General features: G+C 42.5%; 1 long non-coding RNA gene across 1 annotated transcript in view; it reads right to left on the bottom strand.

The window, feature by feature from the left end:
• Nucleotides 1–5,507: 5,507 nt before the first annotated feature.
• LOC134933502 (uncharacterized) overlaps nt 5,508–14,239 on the bottom strand; it is a 107,652-nt gene continuing 98,920 nt past the window's right edge. The window contains exons 2-3 of the long non-coding RNA XR_010179725.1: nt 6,204–6,255; nt 5,508–6,117 (exon numbers count right to left, since the gene is read on the bottom strand). This is a non-coding gene — a long non-coding RNA (uncharacterized LOC134933502). The remainder of the gene's footprint in view (nt 6,118–6,203; nt 6,256–14,239) is intronic.

Here is a 14,239-nt window from a genome sequence, read left to right as displayed (position 1 = left end):
CGGCTGTGGCTACCTCTGTGTCGGCAGTCGGCAGGCAGTCCGTCCATCCATAATTGTATTATTATTATAATATATACCACCTAACCGTGGTTTTTTTTTCATTCTTTATACCGTCGTCATAGTGTCATACTAGTTGTTACGAGTATACTACTATCTCTTTATCAACCAGTGTACAGTGCGGTAGTTCACGGCTGTGGCTACCTCTGTGTCGGCAGTCGGCAGGCAGTCCGTCCATCCATAATTGTATTATTATTATAATATATACCACCTAACCGTGGTATTTTTTTTTCTTTCTTTATACCGTCGTCATAGTGTCATACTAGTTGTTACGAGTATACTACTATCTCTTTATCAACCAGTGTACAGTGCGGTAGTTCACGGCTGTGGCTACCTCTGTGTCGGCAGTCGGCAGGCAGTCCGTCCATCCATAATTGTATTATTATTATAATATATACCACCTAACCGTGGTTTTTTTATACCACCTAACCGTGGCAGTCCGTCCATAATTGTATACTAGTATCCAATCCATCCATCTCCATTGTTTACCTGAGGTGCCTTTTAGTTCTGCCTATAAAATATGGAGAACAAAAAAGTTGAGGTTCCAAAATTAGGGAAAGATCAAGATCCACTTCCACCTCGTGCTGAAGCTGCTGCCACTAGTCATGGCCGAGACGATGAAATGCCAGCAACGTCGTCTGCCAAGGCCGATGCCCAATGTCATAGTACAGAGCATGTCAAATCCAAAACACCAAATATCAGAAAAAAAAGGACTCCAAAACCTAAACTAAAATTGTCGGAGGAGAAGCGTAAACTTGCCAATATGCCATTTACCACACGGAGTGGCAAGGAACGGCTGAGGCCCTGGCCTATGTTCATGGCTAGTGGTTCAGCTTCACATGAGGATGGAAGCACTCAGCCTCTCGCTAGAAAAATGAAACGACTCAAGCTGGCAAAAGCACAGCAAAGAACTGTGCGTTCTTCGAAATCCCAAATCCACAAGGAGAGTCCAATTGTGTCGGTTGCGATGCCTGACCTTCCCAACACTGGATGTGAAGAGCATGCGCCTTCCACCATTTGCACGCCCCCTGCAAGTGCTGGAAGGAGCACCCGCAGTCCAGTTCCTGATAGTGAGATTGAAGATGTCAGTGTTGAAGTCCACCAGGATGAGGAGGATATGGGTGTTGCTGGCGCTGGGGAGGAAATTGACAAGGAGGATTCTGATGGTGAGGTGGTTTGTTTAAGTCAGGCACCCGGGGAGACACCTGTTGTCCGTGGGACGAATATGGCCGTTGACATGCCAGGTGAAAATACCAAAAAAATCAGCTCTTCGGTGTGGAGGTATTTCACCAGAAATGCGGACAACAGGTGTCAAGCCGTGTGTTCCCTTTGTCAAGCTGTAATAAGTAGGGGTAAGGACGTTAACCACCTCGGAACATCCTCCCTTATACGTCACCTGCAGCGCATTCATAATAAGTCAGTGACAAGTTCAAAAACTTTGGGTGACAGCGGAAGCACTCCACTGACCAGTAAATCCCTTCCTCTTGTAACCAAGCTCACGCAAACCACCCCACCAACTCCCTCAGTGTCAATTTCCTCCTTCCCCAGGAATGCCAATAGTCCTGCAGGCCATGTCACTGGCAATTCTGACGATTCCTCTCCTGCCTGGGATTCCTCCGATGCATCCTTGCGTGTAACGCCTACTGCTGCTGGCGCTGCTGTTGTTGCTGCTGGGAGTCGATGGTCATCCCAGAGAGGAAGTCGTAAGACCACTTTTACTACTTCCACCAAGCAATTGACTGTCCAACAGTCATTTGCGAGGAAGATTAAATATCACAGCAGTCATCCTACTGCAAAGCGGATAACTGAGGCCTTGACATCCTGGGTGGTGAGAAACGTGGTTCCGGTATCCATCATTACTGCAGAGCCAACTAAAGACTTGTTGGAGGTACTGTGTCCCCGGTACCAAATACCATCTAGGTTCCATTTCTCTAGGGTTGCGACACCGAAAATGTACACAGACCTCAGAAAAAGAGTCACCAGTGTCCAAAAAAATGCAGCTGTACCCAATGTCCACTTAACCACGGACATGTGGACAAGTGGAGCAGGGCAGGGTCAGGACTATATGACTGTGACAGCCCACTGGGTAGATGTATGGACTCCCGCCGCAAGAACAGCAGCGGCGGCACCAGTAGCAGCATCTCGCAAACGCCAACTCGTTCCTAGGCAGGCTACGCTTTGTATCACCGGTTTCCAGAATACGCACACAGCTGAAAACCTCTTACGGCAACTGAGGAAGATCATCGCGGAATGGCTTACCCCAATTGGACTCTCCTGTGGATTTGTGGCATCGGACAACGCCAGCAATATTGTGCGTGCATTACATCTGGGCAAATTCCAGCACGTCCCATGTTTTGCACATACCTTGAATTTGGTGGTGCAGAATTTTTTAAAAAACGACAGGGGCGTGCAAGAGATGCTGTCGGTGGCCAGAAAAATTGCGGGACACTTTCGGCGTACAGGCAGCACGTACAGAAGACTGGAGCACCACCAAAGACGCCTGAACCTGCCCTGCCATCATCTGAAGCAGGAGGTGGTAACGAGGTGGAATTCAACCCTCTATATGCTTCAGAGGTTGGAGGAGCAGCAAAAGGCCATTCAAGCCTATACAACTGACCACGATATAGGAGGTGGAATGCACCTGTCTCAAGCGCAGTGGAGAATGATTTCAACGTTGTGCAAGGTTCTGCAACCTTTTGAACTTGCCACACGTGAAGTCAGTTCAGACACTGCCAGCCTGAGTCAGGTCATTCCCCTCATCGGGCTTTTGCAGAAGAAGCTGGAGACATTGAAGGAGGAGCTAAGACAGAGCGATTCCGCTAGGCATGTGGGACTTGTGGATGGAGCCCTTAATTCGCTTAACAAGGATTCACGGGTGGTCAATCTGTTGAAATCAGAGCACTACATTTTGGCCACCGTGCTCGATCCTAGATTTAAAACCTACCTTGGATCTCTCTTTCCGGCGCACACAAGTCTGCTGGGTTTCAAAGACCTGCTGGTGAGAAAATTGTCAAGTCAAGCGGAACGCGACCTGTCAACATCTCCTCCTTCACATTCTCCCGCAACTGGGGGTGCGAGGAAAAGGCTCAGAATTCCGAGCCCACCCGCTGGCGGTGATGCAGGGCAGTCTGGAGCGACTGCTGATGCTGACATCTGGTCCGGACTGAAGGACCTGACAACCATTACGGACATGTCGTCTACTGTCACTGCATATGATTCTATCACCATTGATAGAATGGTGGAGGATTATATGAGTGACCGCATCCAAGTAGGCACGTCACACAGTCCGTACTTATACTGGCAGGAAAAAGAGGCAATTTGGAGGCCCTTGCACAAACTGGCTTTATTCTACCTAAGTTGCCCTCCCACAAGTGTGTACTCCGAAAGAGTGTTTAGTGCCGCCGCTCACCTTGTCAGCAATCGGCGTACGAGGTTACATCCAGAAAATGTGGAGAAGATGATGTTCATTAAAATGAATTATAATCAATTCCTCCGCGGAGACATTGACCAGCAGCAATTGCCTCCACAAAGTACACAGGGAGCTGACATGGTGGATTCCAGTGGGGACGAATTGATAATCTGTGAGGAGGGGGATGTACACGGTGATATATCGGAGGATGATGATGAGGTGGACATCTTGCCTCTGTAGAGCCAGTTTGTGCAAGGAGAGATTAATTGCTTCTTTTTTGGTGGGGGTCCAAACCAACCCGTCATTTCAGTCACAGTCGTGTGGCAGACCCTGTCACTGAAATGATGGGTTGGTTAAAGTGTGCATGTCCTGTTTTGTTTATACAACATAAGGGTGGGTGGGAAGGGCCCAAGGACAATTCCATCTTGCACCTCTTTTTTCTTTTATTTTTCTTTGCGTCATGTGCTGTTTGGGGAGGGTTTTTTGGAAGGGACATCCTGCGTGACACTGCAGTGCCACTCCTAGATGGGCCCGGTGTTTGTGTCGGCCACTAGGGTCGCTTATCTTTCTCACACAGCTACCTCATTGCGCCTCTTTTTTTCTTTGCGTCATGTGCTGTTTGGGGAGGGTTTTTTGGAAGGGACATCCTGCGTGACACTGCAGTGCCACTCCTAGATGGGCCCGGTGTTTGTGTCGGCCACTAGGGTCGCTTATCTTTCTCACACAGTCAGCTACCTCATTGCGCCTCTTTTTTTCTTTGCGTCATGTGCTGTTTGGGGAGGGTTTTTTGGAAGGGACATCCTGCGTGACACTGCAGTGCCACTCCTAGATGGGCCCGGTGTTTGTGTCGGCCACTAGGGTCGCTAATCTTACTCACACAGCTACCTCATTGCGCCTCTTTTTTTCTTTGCGTCATGTGCTGTTTGGGGAGGGTTTTTTGGAAGGGACATCCTGCGTGACACTGCAGTGCCACTCCTAGATGGGCCCGGTGTTTGTGTCGGCCACTAGGGTCGCTTATCTTTCTCACACAGTCAGCTACCTCATTGCGCCTCTTTTTTTCTTTGCGTCATGTGCTGTTTGGGGAGGGTTTTTTGGAAGGGACATCCTGCGTGACACTGCAGTGCCACTCCTAGATGGGCCCGGTGTTTGTGTCGGCCACTAGGGTCGCTTATCTTTCTCACACAGTCAGCTACCTCATTGCGCCTCTTTTTTTCTTTGCGTCATGTGCTGTTTGGGGAGGGTTTTTTGGAAGGGACATCCTGCGTGACACTGCAGTGCCACTCCTAGATGGGCCCGGTGTTTGTGTCGGCCACTAGGGTCGCTAATCTTACTCACACAGCTACCTCATTGCGCCTCTTTTTTTCTTTGCGTCATGTGCTGTTTGGGGAAGGTTTTTTGGAAGGGACATCCTGCGTGACACTGCAGTGCCACTCCTAGATGGGCCCGGTGTTTGTGTCGGCCACTAGGGTCGCTTATCTTACTCACACAGCGACCTCGGTGCAAATTTTAGGACTAAAAATAATATTGTGAGGTGTGATGTGTTCAGAATAGGCTGAAAATGAGTGTAAATTATGTTTTTTGAGGTTAATAATACTTTGGGATCAAAATTACCCCCAAATTCTATGATTTAAGCTGTTTTTTAGGGTTTTTTGAAAAAAACACCCGAATCCAAAACACACCCGAATCCGACAAAAAAAATTCGGTGAGGTTTTGCCAAAACGCGGTCGAACCCAAAACACGGCCGCGGAACCGAACCCAAAACCAAAACACAAAACCCGAAAAATTTCCGGCGCTCATCTCTAGTTTCCACATACAGTACCTGATGTAGATAAGTCAGGCTATAGGCAAAATTGCTTCAGAAGCGTTTTAAATCATTTCTAGCTCAAAAATCATTGCTGAATAACATCCAAAATCATACAAAATCACACCATGGGAACCTCCTTAGAAATGGATTTAAAAATGGCAATCTGGTCATTTCCTACTAAAGGCAAAATAAACAAATTTATGCTTTTTAGTTTTATTTACATTTAACAATGGTTCAAGTAAATCCGTTTAACAATATATTACAACACAATCAAGCTCAGTCACCTTCATCAGTTTGCTGAATGCTAAGGACTTCCCAATTGAAAAACTTATGGATGTGTTATCACAGCCCGTGAAAACATGCAGAAACAGGAGCAACTTGCAGATGTCATGACCCGACAATGATTGAATGCAGAGGATATCATACACAGGATTGGGAAATGGTCCCCATCTTATGTCACTGCGATAGTACAACTTGAAACTATTGTCCTTGGCATGGGACAGAAGCAGAATCAGCAAATCAGTGATTTCCCCAATTACTGTTGTACTGGCATTTTCTAATGATAAGACTGCAGCACGAATGAGGTCCACATCAGCATCCCCATCTGCATTGTACACAATATTTCCATGCTTCTTCAACATCTCACCTATAAGGGAAATCATTGCTTGCTTGTTGTGTTCATTAGACAAGTGTTTCTTCTTGCAGACAAACTTCATGTATGGGCTGAAATTAACATTCCTACTGGTCTTAGTGCAGCAGCATCTGTGGGCCATGTATTTGATCATTGGAGAGCCACTGTAGCCATCAAAGATAATTATACCTTTTCCATATGTTTTCAGAGTGAAATCTACATAAGAAATTGCAATTTTTTCAAATGTTTCATTGTTACACCATGAAATGCAATGTAGGAGAGATCTACCATTCAAAACTTACTGATTTGTACACTAAATTTCAGAAGTCCCCATTCTTAAAGGCAAAATTTAGTCTGAAATAGAAGGATAACACAAATTAAAGTAATAAAACACAAAATATAAAAAAAAAATCACTAATAAACATAAAATATTACAAAATTCACAACAGCCAGACTGACTTTTAGAAATACGTGGTTCCATTTTGTCTGATTTTGGATTCGTTATTCTGCAATGATTCCGAAGCTAGAAACTCCTCTCCAATCTACAGTACATCTCTGACCTTATCTCCCTTTTCACTCCCACCTGTCCTCTTTGTTCTGCTAATGCACGCTGCCCCTCCTGCCTACTGATTACTTCCTTCCAATCCTATCTCCAACATTTTTCACATGCTTCTCCCTTTCTCTGGAATTCTCTTTTCCCCCTCAGACTCTCCACAAAACTTCAAATGGGCTCTCTAGACCCACTTCACCTGGGCTCTCTAGACCCACTTCACCAAACTTAGCCAAATTTCATCCTACCCTATGTCACCATCTATCCCATCTGTGTCACCCTTGTCTATCTTTACGTCCCCTTTAGAATGTAAGCACTCACAAGCAAGGCCCTCTTTCCTCATGTGCTTTTCCTTCTCTTACTTAAACCATCTTTGATGGCACCATATCCCATATTTTTCTGCTACCCTGATACTTATTTTAGTGCCGTCTGCTGATGCTTGTCCTATAATGTCTTCAACTGTCACTGTTTTCCTGTTTTGCTTATTTGTTTATGTGCTCTGTAAACGGAGGCTGCAGATTCCTTGTAGTGCCATATAAATAAAGTATAATAATAATAAAAATCTTCTGAAGCAATTTTGCCCAGGTTGAGGGGATAATTGCTTTAGTTTACCTGAACTAAGAGGCTTCCTCTCCACCTACATTTGTTATTGGACTCCTGCTAAGTCAGTCTTACCAACGTGTTATTACCAAAGTGATTACAATATGTACTCAAGTCTTTGGGGTCAGTCCTATTATCCGCAATGATCTCACGAGTGCTAGTCATTGCGGCAGCACTTTATGGCTGTCCAAATTTGCACAAATGTGCTAGCCACCCCATAGAGGTATGAACAATTTTGTGCGACTTGAGCCTGATTTCAGCCTGCGAAGGGTGCAAGATCGGGTACCGTTGCCATCATTGAAATGCCACTTCACCGCTAATAGGATTGACCCCTATGTAAAAGATATTGTTCTGTCTGTAAATTTGGTATTGAAAATACATTTAAAGTAACTTCACAACAGTTAACCGACTGCTACACTACTTGGAATGTTGGTACAGTATGTACTGAATGGTGCTTGAAAATTCCAATATTATCTTAGAACAAGCATGCCATATCTGCTTACTTTCTATGTATATGATGTATTATTAACAAATTTCCAACCCAGATGTCACTGACAACCCAGGGCCATTGGTAACAACAGCATAGAAGTTCAATATACAATATGTTGCTAATTGTATGAAACATTCATTTTTCCCAATTTAAGATTTTTTTAAATTTACATTGGTTCATGTATGCAAATAAATGTCCTTAGATTATAACAAGATAGAATGAAATGCATAGCATTGAGTGTCCTAGCCCTGCTTACTGTCACCTCTGAGGTAATATAAACATTTCACAACTGATAATATTATAAAACATGATTTTTGTGCTGTTTCCAGATTTTATGAGTGTTTGGAAATAACACCATTTAACCATCTTTTTGTCATTTGTTTTGGTGCTGAAATGAGTTGTTTCATATTGTCCTTCAGTTTGTAGATTTCAGAGCAGGCTAGTGTATTAATATTGTAATCATTATCACAGTATAAACTGTAGTTAAAATACCATACAGTCCCAGTTTAGGTGGGATGGTAGCAATCTATGGGTCTGGCCTGTCAGGTATGCCACTTCTGCATCTGATTTTCCATATGGCAGCAGCAGGCAACCTACTTCCTTATGCTAATGGGGGAATCTGCTCATATTTGCTGAAGATCTCTGCATATGCATGTGGAAGCCTATCCTGCTCACAGTTTTTACATCTGCAGCCACAACCAACATCATTAGTACATGGACTTGCATTTACCCCATGTTGGGTACAAAATATCCATCTGAAACAGTCATCCCATTTCCATCTGAACTCTATGGAAGAACACAGAAGCCAGCTTACATGCCCTTGACACTCCCACTAGATGGAACAGTTTCATGCCTTCGCATGATTGCCATTCAGTTACAACTCTGAAATGCCCATTTCGCTGACATTTTGCGCTGTCAACAGAAAGATCAATCAACAGCACTTGTAAACTCCATGTGTTTATGCCTAGTCACGTACATGTGCAGTTGGCCATTCTCTTTTTATGATGAATACACATTACACAAATATGCACAAGATCCATCCGCATTTTCACTGGCATCAAACTCAGTCAAGTCCTTCCTGTAGAGCAGGCTTTTTCAACCACTGTGCCGTGGCACACTAGTGTGCCGCGACTAGTTGCAAGGTGTGCCGCGGAGCCAGAGCAGCTTCCTGCATCTTCAGAGTGAACTGTTGGCCCAGGCTTTTCATAGAGGATCAGTCGTGCTCCGGTCATGACCTATGCCTTGAAAACGATGTGCTATCATAGGTCACGGCCGCCGCCTCTCACCACCCAGCCAGCCCACCTGCCTGCATATACATCTTCCAGTTCCCACCTGCATACACAGCTTTCCTTGCCAACCCACATCCACACCTGCCCGACCGCCCGCTGCTAAGTATTCGCAGAACTACACTATGAATAACCCCCGCAACTGAGGGACAGGAAGGAGGACAGCTGATAATATTTGTTATTTTATTTCTCCAGTGGGGAACAATAGGATTTCAATAGAATTTATGTGGGGAGAATAAGAATTTATTGGGGGAACAATGTGAATAATTCATGTGGGGAGCAATAGGATTTATGTGGGGAGAAATGTGATTGATTTTTCTGTGTAGGCCAATGTACTTGTGGATTTTTTTTTTTACTGTGAGGGCCAATGTGTGTTTGTTTTGTTTTTTTCTGTGGGGAACGGATGGTGTGCCGTGGCAATTTTTAAATATTGTTCGGTGTGCCGAAAATCACTGCTGTAGAGGCTTGCCTAGCCCTCGGTAAGACATAGACTGTGGTCCCCCACTGTGCTGCTCTCTCCTAACTTGTTGCATATGACTACCTGGGAGTGCTGGTCCTTTCAGCTCAGTTAATGCATGTCTAGATCAAGGAACATTGGAGCTCTGTTTGGAAAAAAAAAAAGATACAGTAGTACTATTTACCTGCTGGAAATCTGAGCAATGGGTGCATTGTAGCCTGACATGAAATAAATATTACTCACATGTAATAATTATGCCCCCCCCCCCCACACACACACACACACACCTGGCCTGACATTAAAATTATCAGCATGTTTTTATTTGACCAGCTCAATAATTTAATTAATAGCAACCATGTATAATAATTATACCTTATTCAGCCCAACAAACCCAACCATAATATTACAGCAGTTAAATGTAATAAATTATCCTCTATACTCCAAATCAGCCCCTACATTAAATTAACAGCATTCTCTTTAATAAATATATCTATTTCTGTGCCACCAGCCCCAATATTACATTTATAGCATTTGAAATAAATACAGTAGGCCTAACCTACACCAGCCTAACATTAACTTTATTGCATTTCCATGTAATGACTATTTACATTCATTTGCTAGCCCTTTTCTTAATAGAACCACCACTCACTCCTCAAACACAAGCCTTGACCATGCACCCTGGATGGGCAGTGCGCATTTTGTCCTTGAATTTGTTAATTACTAGAGTTTGTTCATTCCTAAAGCAGATTTATCCAGTTCTAGACTGATGATCAGAACATAATTATTCTATAAATGTTAGCTAACCCTTATCAATGTTAGTTAGACCTCTTTACAAAATGTTCATTAGACAAATACTTTTGTTTAGACTTGATTATGTTTGTTCATATTAACAAGTCTAATATTCCAATGTGAAACAAACCAAATTATCATAATAATTTAACCACTTGTGTCCCATTATTATTCTAATTACCTCCTAATGAACAATCTCAAGTTTTCCAAGTACAGATTTTGTAACGAAAAGAATCACCAAGAAATGCAATTTTGGAAAGGCAAATGAATGCAGACAGAAGAACCATAAAGAACCACATGTGGTGTTTAGATAAAACTTTTTTTGCCCAATTTTGTTTACATGTTAATTTATGTGCAAGACTGAGCAAAACAAGTAATAATATTTTCTGAAAATACAGTACAGAGTCTAAAAACAAAAGTATAATTTGTGTGGGCATTGTATAAAATAGTCAGCACCACTGATGTTGGAATGTGACAAGTGCAAACGCTGAAAAATCCAAGTAAATCAGAATTGGCAACAACCAGTTTATGACTTCATATAAACTGATCAGATTTGTTTAGCATGGTTGCTTTGGTTGGCCATTCATAAAAAACAATATTAAATTGTGGATATTCTTTTTTTTTATATATTTTAGTAATTATTTATAATTGTAAGAAAATATTTTAAAAAGCCTTTATTTTTTTAAGTGTTTTACCTACAACTGAATTCAGACACAATACACCTGTTTTCTGGCATTAACACACTTCCATGTTAGGTGAATGTCATGCCCAGTGGTACTACTAGGTTGTAGTGTTAGCAATAAATGTCAAAGTTGCTTTACCTCATTTCTATTTAATATAATAGAATGTAATTAAGAGTAATTTGCAGAAGAATGCATCAGAACAGTGTTATAATGAAGGTAATATTTTCCCTATAAAATAAATACTGTACTTCAACATCTCACATTTACTGCTTTAAGAATTCAGTGGCACACTTCTACAATAGTCCTAAAGTAATCAATCATTAGTAATCTGTATAGATGGATGGGAGTTACCATAATTTAGTTACTATGTTAATGAAAAAACTGGAGGGATAAACACAGCTAATCAGAAAGTGGCTATACAGTATAAAGTAGCTGATGTCACCACCATCAGCTTCTTTCTTCTGACCTTTTGTAATGTCAAAAGAGTTATCTTTGACCTGGGGTACATGCATGTTTCCTTGTGTCTCCAGAGACATACTACACTATCCTTAATGTACTCATCTTATGATTAACCACCCAAGGGCATAATTTTATACTGGGTGCCCGGAGGGGATTTAATGGTTGGTGTACCCTCACACTTGCAGCTTTTTTTTGCATGGCAATGTCAAAAATTGGTTTTACAAGTTTGTTTTAGAACAGCTTGACTTACCCACACAGATTCCTGACCATGAAACACATATGGGATCAGTGGTGGTTTTTTATCTATGAGCTGCAGGACTACAGCCCCCCTACCCCCATATAAACTCCATCACCCAGCTCACTGTCACTGAAGCCAGATGCAGTCCGTGAGACTGCACTGGCTTCATTGTGACTGGCAGTGACATCCTATTGGAAGTCCTACCTGTCCATAACAGACACTACAGGCAATCCATTGGGAGGAGTTTCCTCCCTCTGGGACTGCCAGACCAGGCTGCAATAGGCAGAGAGCTGGCTTCCTGTAACAATTAGCCCTTTTATGCACATCAAAAGGACTGGATCCAGCTGAATTAAGGAATTTATAAACAAATGGTGATTATAACCACTCCTTATTCATTATAGGAGCTATAGTTTTTTTTATTGCCACTACAGAGTAATAGTGTATGTAATTTTTACTGTGCAAGTGTGTGTATTTTAAACTGTAATTTTTATGGAAATGTATTGATATAATAAATTTCTAATGCGCTCTCTTGATAAATCGACCTATTGATCTTATTTATTATATTTTTTCTTGTATACTATTGGCAGGACAGTACTGCTAAATAGGGAGCGGCATTACAATTATAATTATATAAAAATTGGTTAAGCTTGGTGGCTTGGGAGCGCTGGGACATTTTGTTGTTGTATACTGTATGTTGCAAATATAGTGGAAAGCCTTTCCAGGAGAGGAAGAGGCTGTGACAGTAGCAAATAGGTGAGCTTGTCCATATTAAGGACCATTGCTTGGAGTTGAGAAGGTTAAAAATGCGTTTCATGTTCAGGTGGATTCAAACTATACTTTTGTGAGTTATATAATACATAGAGTGATGCAAGCAATACAATAAGATTAGGGGGAAAAAAAGAATTAGCATTTGCCTGCTCATGTCTGTTATTGCTCAGCAGAACTAATTTTACAAAGACAGTAGTGCCGTCTAATATTGTGATATATATGTCAAATTGTACACATTGAACACAAAATATCTTTGTGAACTATATTTGCAATTTTTTCCTTCAAGGATTAACACAAAATGATACTTGGGGCTACTAACTCGTGAGCAAGTCTAATAAGCTGCCCATAGGAAAAGCAGCTGGTCTGCACAAAGAAACATTTCCTAGTGTATTTAGTCTTATAGTCAATTGTTTTTTCGAACCTACACTAGGAAATGTTTCTTTGTGCAGACCTCTGAAATATCAGTCAGCAATTATATGTAAGATGAGTAGCCATTAATTAGGGGAGAGGTTTCTATTTATTGAATTATCCCTTTAGCCATCTATTTAATGGTGGTCTTCTCCACCATTATCCTTTGTTTTATGTTGTGCGATCACTTTTTAATTCTGTCTCAATATGTCTTTTGTCTGTAAGCAATATATGATACTTAAGCAATTTATGCTTTGTTATAATGATCCCCCTTGATTTAGTCTGATATTTCAGTGGCTGCTTTTGTAATTCCCCTTTTCCCTAAGTGCGGTGGTTGGGTGCTGTATTTTAGTCACTTCTCTTTTTCACTTACACAGCGCTGCAGCCCAGCTGTTCAGAGTCTATGGTTGCTACGGCAACCAGACGCGACTCCAATGACGTCATCGAAATGAAGCCAGAAGAGAAGCGGGAAGCAGCGCGGCCGGGCGGGCGTGTAACACAGAGCGGGATTCTTCACTATTTAAGGTATGTTGTTCACTCATTACACACTTGTTCACCTTGACAAAGGGGTACATTAACCCCGAAACGTTGGATTGTTTGTGAAATATAATTTTTGCAACTTTAAAGTCTCCGAGTGCCGCCCCATTCTTTGCTTCTGTTTGGATGTTCTCGGAGGGCACCGGAGCCATTACTGAGTGGAGAAGGGAGTGCCGGTCCGTGTAGAATATATTACGTTGATGCTGGTTTGTGATTCTCGCGGCCCCATCAGCTTGGGACAAGGCACCCCCCGCATATTGCAAGGCCTCACTAGTTGAGGATCATTCTCTGTCAGGAGTGGATACATTGCACCTTGCACTTAAGCACTTTGGACACTCAGCACTTTTGTGGTATCACCACTTTAGCACATAACACCTTTACCAATATGGAATCAGCCGTCACTGATGATTCACCTGGATGCAAGGAGATTTTCTCCACATTAGGGGAGTCTTTCAGTTTCACAGATGACGACGCAGAGCGTCTGCGATTTAAGGAGCATCTTGATCCCAAAGAATCTTCAGGGAACATTGAGGATCTCTATCATCAATTATTGAAACTTAAACGACGGGAGACAGACTTCCTGCTGCATGGAATCTCCCTGTCTGACTATCATAGGCATAAAATGGTGCCAAGGGGATTCCGCATTAGAAACGTGCCCACCATAGGCCGGTTTAGTCCCGACTTTTGCAGGAAATGGGTCGGGATATTAAACAAATGCAGTTTAGATCTTATGTTGCTAGTGGTGGTAGAAGCAGGCAAGGAGCTGGGTATCACCCGGGATAAAATTACCAGCATTGAGAGTACATATAAATCAGTGTTGCAGAGTGATATAAACCACGAATGGATGACGAAGCTTCTGAATCAAGTCGATAAATATAGAAGTGATCTGGTTAAGTTTAAGCGCAATAAACAACTTATTGTGAAAGAGGACTATGACTCTAACAGAGTCTATAGATGGCTAATGGGGGATAATGCAGCTAATTCCAAGCCATACAACTATCGGAGTAAACACAGCTGGCGGAAAAGGAGGGAAGCGCAGCAGAGTGCCACTGGTACTTCCAACAGCAACAGTG

The sequence above is a fragment of the Pseudophryne corroboree genome, chromosome 1 (assembly GCF_028390025.1).
Source record: "Pseudophryne corroboree isolate aPseCor3 chromosome 1, aPseCor3.hap2, whole genome shotgun sequence".
Lineage (NCBI taxonomy): Eukaryota > Metazoa > Chordata > Amphibia > Anura > Myobatrachidae > Pseudophryne > Pseudophryne corroboree.
This window is presented reverse-complemented; position numbering and strand designations above follow the sequence as displayed.